Source organism: Salvelinus sp. IW2-2015, linkage group LG1 (assembly GCF_002910315.2).
Source record: "Salvelinus sp. IW2-2015 linkage group LG1, ASM291031v2, whole genome shotgun sequence".
NCBI classification, from domain to species: domain Eukaryota; kingdom Metazoa; phylum Chordata; class Actinopteri; order Salmoniformes; family Salmonidae; genus Salvelinus; species Salvelinus sp. IW2-2015.
This window is the reverse complement of record NC_036838.1, coordinates 37,458,719-37,464,698: the sequence shown is the minus strand read 5'-3', so window position 1 is coordinate 37,464,698 and position 5,980 is coordinate 37,458,719. Positions and strand designations below refer to the sequence as shown.

Sequence of the window (5,980 nt, the reverse complement as noted above, 5' to 3'; positions counted from 1 at the left end):
ATAAATGGTTGATTTAGGTGCAAGAAGAACAATGATTCCAAGCACCACCCTCCTTTTGAAGCTTCCAGTCTGTTATTCGAACTTAATCAGCATGACAGAGTGATCTCCAGCCTTGTCCTTGTCAACACTCACACCTGTGTTAACGAGAGAATCACTGACATGATGTCAACTGGTCGTTTTGTAGCAGGGCTGAAATGCAGTGGAAAGGTTTTTGGGGGATTCAGTTCATTTGCATGGCAAAGAGGGACTTTGCAATTAATTGCAATTAATCTGATCACTATTCATAACATTCTGGAGTATATGCAAATTGCCATCATACAAACTGAGGCAGCAGACTTTGTGAAAATGTATATTTGTGTCATTCTCAAAACTTTTGGCCACAACTGTATGTAAACTTCTGACCCACTGGAATTGTGATACAGTGAATGATAAGTGAAATAATCTGTCTGTAAGCAATTGTTAGAAAAATTACTTATGTCATGCACAAAGTAGATGTCCTACAAATTATAATTTGTTAACAAGAAATTTGTGGAGTGGTTGAAAACAAGTTTTAATGACTCCAACCTAAGTGTATGTAAACTTCCGACTTCAACTGTACATAAGCATTCAGGCCCTATGCTATGAGACTCGGAATTGAGCTCAGGTGCATCTTGTTTCCATTGATCATCCTTGAGATGTTTCTACAAGGTGATTTGAGTCCAGATGTGGTAAATTCAATTGATTGGACATGATTTGGAAAGGCACACACCTGTCGATATAAGGTCGTACAGTTGACAGTGCATGTCAGAGCAAAAATCAAGCCACGAGGTCGAAGGAATTGTCCGTAAAGTGCCGAGACAGGATTATGTCAAGGCACAGATCTGGGGAAGGGTAACAAAACATTTATGCAGCATTGAAGGTCTCCAAGAACACAGTGGCCTCCATCATTCTTAAATGGAAAAAGTTTGGAACCACCAAGACTCTTCATAGAGCTGGCCGCCCCAGGCGCATGCACGCTGACACGGTCGCCATGTGTACGGTGTTTCCTCCGACACATTGGTGTGGCTGGCTTCCAGGTTAAGCGGACATTGTGTCAAGGGGCAGTGCGGCTTGGTTGGGTCGTGTTTCGGAGGACGCATGGCTCTCGACCTTCTCCTCTCCCGTATCCGTATGGGAGTTGCAGAGATGAGACAAGACTGTAACTACCAATTGGATACCATGAAATTGGGGGGGAAAAAAGGGGTAAAAGTAAACAAATATATATATTTTTAAAGATTTTAAAAAGAACTGTCCGCCCGGCCAAACTGAGCAATCTGGCGGGAAAAGTTATTGGTCAAGGAGGTAACCAAGATCCCGTAAAAGCCTGTTTTTGCTTTGACATTATGGGGTATTGTGTGTAGAAAAAAATACGATTTAATCCATTTTAGAATAAACCTAACAAAATGTGGAAAAAGCCAAGGGGTCTGAATACTTTCCAAATGCACTGTATGTACATGAAGGCAGGCTATAGTGACTAGGCATGAGGATAGATAATAGTAAGAGTAAAATAAAGAACAGAATATCAGCAGCAAATTATGAGTCTAAACTTTGTGAGTGTGCGTGTGTTTGTGTTGTGTGTATGTAGTGTATGCGAATGTATGTGAGTCCCTCTTAAGAGACTGGCCAATTTGGAACTGTTACAAGGAGTCAATTGGTTCGTTTGAGCATTCCTCCAGTTTCTGCCCTTATCTTATTAATTTGTATGGCTGTTGTCTAATTATTGTGTCTGTGTGTGTCTTTCTGTGATTGTGCGTGTGTGTATTCTGGATATAGATAGAGACCGATGAAGGGCATTATGCCTCAATGGTGACCACTTTCATTCAAACTGGAAGCGACTTAACGAGACTGCTAATTTCTGAACCTTTACTGGGAACTTTAGGATGACTGCACAGTCCCAACACAGTGTGGTATGTGTGTCTTAAATTCATTGTTTCTACACTGTGAACAACAGGGGAAGCCTTAGAGATATCTGATGGCGGCAGGCTCTTCCACTGAGAACACAAGGGAAGTGGGATTTCCCTTCCCGGGATGCTTGCTGACCTCCAATATTTTGTCAGCTGAGTGTGGCATGAGTGAGAGACACTGTAATGGAAGATGTTTTGAAGTTAAAAATTATGTCAAAGGGGTTCCAATTAACAGAGGGGAAATGAATAAGGACCATGAACCTGTGTCTGTTTTTCTCTCATATGCTTATCACAAGCATTGATGTATAGTAGTATAGTAGTATAATATGCAATATTAGCTCCAGAGTATTGCAATTAATGATATATTTTCACTTTAAAAGGAGACTGTTGTCCTGCTCTGCCTCATGTGTCCGTATTCCGTACCTAACCTCACCCTAACCCATACAAATGAGCAGGCTTGGGTTGGAGCCTGGTGTCACTGTAAAGTCACCAAACTGTTTCTCATACAGTATAAGAAGGGTAAAGGACTGGGAAATTGTAGCAATACTTACAGCACTCCTGCTAACGACTCTTGTTTACTGCAATAAATAAATGATATGTGTATAAATATATTAAATGTTATTTAGGAGAACTGTATTGAATCATTATTGTAAATGTAGACTGTTTTATCGATGTGAGCAAAAGAGCTTCCTTATTGTAAAAAAAAAAACGTGTAGATGAATAAATTATTACAAAATGACTGGGGTGGTGATGCTGTACAGTATGTTCATAGAAATGCTATTGTATACTGATTGTTATTATGTCTGACCAGGGCAGAGTGAGCTTTGACTCCAAATTAATTTTAACAAAATGAGATATATAGTAGCAAACTGACACAGAGATTCTGTGCTGTGAAAACTCGGAACAGACCATAATTGAGTAACAGATCCGTCATGGAACAGAAAACACACCGCTATGCAGCACGTATGATGTCACTGGGGTTTACCAATGATAAGATTAGAGGAAGCTCAAGAGCTTAAAAAGAGAAGGAACCAGTTGAGTGACAGATAAACTATGAAAAGACTGTGTGACAGAACAACCACGACACATAGAAGAACCAAAGAACAAGATAACGCACAGAGAGACAAAGACTCCATGACAAACTTCAGAACTGAGGTGAGAAATAAACTTCAGGATCAGTAACCACCCAAGTTTTATTCTGTTATTTGCTGATACTCTGTTTGATTGTAATATTCCTGTGTTAAGAGCACTACCTGTGGGAGTTAATGCTCTCAGTTTCAGAGCAACTTCTGTAATGTGAGTTAATGATTCACCACAGAGAAAGATCTATAAATTTAAATGTACTTTCTTGTACTCTAGTATACAGTTGACATCTAACAGAACTGTCTGACATGTACATTTCTATTATGGTTTAAACTGTTCATTTCAAGGAATGAAAATGTATGGTTATTCCGTCAAAGGCAGCACAATATAATATTAAGTCTGCTGTACAATCCTAGTGTTAGATGAAAAAAAAACTGGTAAAAACAGGTTGGAAGCCCAAAAGGACTTATATGAAAACCACACCACAAATATAAGTACAAATAATACAGCAACCAGGGTCCATTGAAACTGAGGGGGCCTTATTGGGCAGGAGGAAGAATAAAGAATTGTATTTTTGGCTGTGATCTGATATGAACAGAAAGTCAAACGACATAAATTAATTTACTGGAACCACAGAGCTGCAGAAACAACAAAAACAGCCTAGTCTAGGTTGGTTCTAAAACATGACATCATGGAACATATGACAGAGAACAATAATGGTTCACCAACTGATTTCAACAAGCTGACAGTTTTTTTGCCAAAGGGGAAATGGTCTAGAAGTTTAGCCCAGAAACCTGCACCTGTAGCATCCCTCTCTGACATCCCCGACTCATCTAACAGCCTGCTACTATTTGACTGACAGCTGATTTTGGAATTTACATTCTTTCTCTGTGTATGTGTAAATGATGTGATGTATTTTTACATAATTTATATCATTGTGTTTCCAATACAATTTCCCCCTGGGGAACAATAAAGTTGATCTTATCACTCTCCTCACAGGATGCTGAAGAACATCACAGGTGACATGGGGAATGGCTCCTTCTCCTGCCACCACTCCTCCTTTGAGGCCTTCCGCTGCTTTGGCGTGCTGTGGAGTTCGGCTGTGACCATAGTTGGGACGGTGGGGAACGTGATGACCATTCTGGCCGGGTGCGGACGCGTTTCAACTCGCTGATGGTGAACCTGGGCCTGGCGGACCTGCTGTACTGCACCCTGCTGCAGACTGCCTGTGTTGACTCCTACCTACACCTCCGCTGGAGGGGCGGCGTCTTCGGCCTCCTCTTCCTCTCCAACTCCGTCTCCATCATCACACTGTATCTGATCAAGGCAAGTCGCTACCTGCTGGTGGCGAGGCGGTATATCTTTGAGTGTGTGTTCTCTCGGTGGGGCCTCGCCCTCCTCCTGCCCTCCACCAGCTTTGGCCGGCTTTGGCCCATTTACGTGTTTCTTCCCTGCAGGTGTGCACATGCAGTTTCCACCGCACCAGGGGGCGCCCTTACACCACCGTGCTGCTCTTCTTCTACTTCTTCATCGGCCTGGGCTGCGTGGTGCTTTTATTCCTGCTCATCTACAGGCGGGTCAGGGTGGCAGCAAGGGCACCGGTCAGCTACTGACTCAGCTGACGCTTATCACGAAGGAAGCCGACCTCATCAGAACCAGGGATGGAGAGGGACAGTGGCGTCGGGAGTGGGGTGGCCACCACCCAGAGCTGTGAGTTGAACAGCCAGGGGGAACTACCCAATACAAGGGTGGAGAGGTGAAGGGGAACCCTGGGAAAGCCCAGTCCTCCCACTCCACCTGTGGGTCTGCTTTAACTTCACATTCAGCTCACCTAGCAGGGGGACAGGAGCCCCCCCCTGCCCTTATCCCTGCGCTCCACTTGGCTGCTCCTGCCCCTATCACTGCCCCCTCCTCCTCCACCACCTCTTCAGTGGACAATGGTGAGTTATCGTCCAGTGTTTCGTATGCTGTTTTGTCTGCTGAACATTGCTGATAAGTAGAACCGCACCCCCCAAGGTGCTCCACATGTTCTGTGCCAACCTCGCCTGACTCAACAGCTGTAATAACCCTGTGCTCTACACTGTCTTGAACCGCCAGTTTGGACAGACTTACCGGGCCCTACTGGCCAGGGCCACCAGACCCTCTGGAAACATTGACCTTTACATATTGGTAGTTTAGGAGGGGCTCTTATTCAGAGGGATTAATGTTGCATTCAAGAAAACTGGAAACTCTGAAAAAAACAATGTCAAATCATGACGACAGTAATCTTCAGGTCCGGAAGTCGGAGCTCTAGAAAGAGGCCGGAGCTCCCGACTTGGAATTCCGAGTTGGATGACCGTCCAAAAATATTTTTCCCAGTCATCTTGAACGCACTGAAGTCGGAAGTCTGAGATTTATGAGTTCCGAGTTATTTTGAAAGCGGCATTATAGTGCATTCGACTAAGCTGGGTAAGACAACCATAAAGTAATTATCACAGCACTTCAAATAGGGAAAACACTCTTCTCCCCCATTGGTCTTGATGGAGCTACTTCCTCCTCTATAAATTCCTCTCCTCCTTCCTGAATGTCACATTTACTATCAGCTCACAAGGGCAAAATCAGCCATTCTGTGATTTCTTCTGGAAAGGGTTCAACGATTTTAGGCTAAGATTATGCTCACAAGGCTTATTTTTTTTCAGTTACAAACACCAACGTACACTTACTGTAAGGCCTTAGTTCTAATAGATGAAATGGCTTTCAAAGCTCAAAGTTCACCTCTATCATGTACTGTAGTCATATAATATGATCAAACCGCATAAGGTCATCTATTCTTTCAGCAGGAAGCCAGAGGTCACCAACYGGGAGATATCACTGTATCAAGACCTGGGGGGTGTTAGTTATGCAAATAACTACATCCTCCTCTACATCTTGTATATATGTCATTGTATCTTGGTCTGTTTATAATATAACAAATCTGTACTTTCATTACTTCTAGT

At 43.1% G+C, this 5,980-nt stretch overlaps 1 pseudogene; it reads left to right on the top strand.

Moving 5' to 3' along the window:
* The first annotated feature begins 2,988 nt into the window (after positions 1 to 2,988).
* Positions 2,989 to 5,268, top strand: LOC111966819 (G-protein coupled receptor 84-like; annotated as a pseudogene).
* The last annotated feature ends 712 nt before the right edge of the window (positions 5,269 to 5,980 follow it).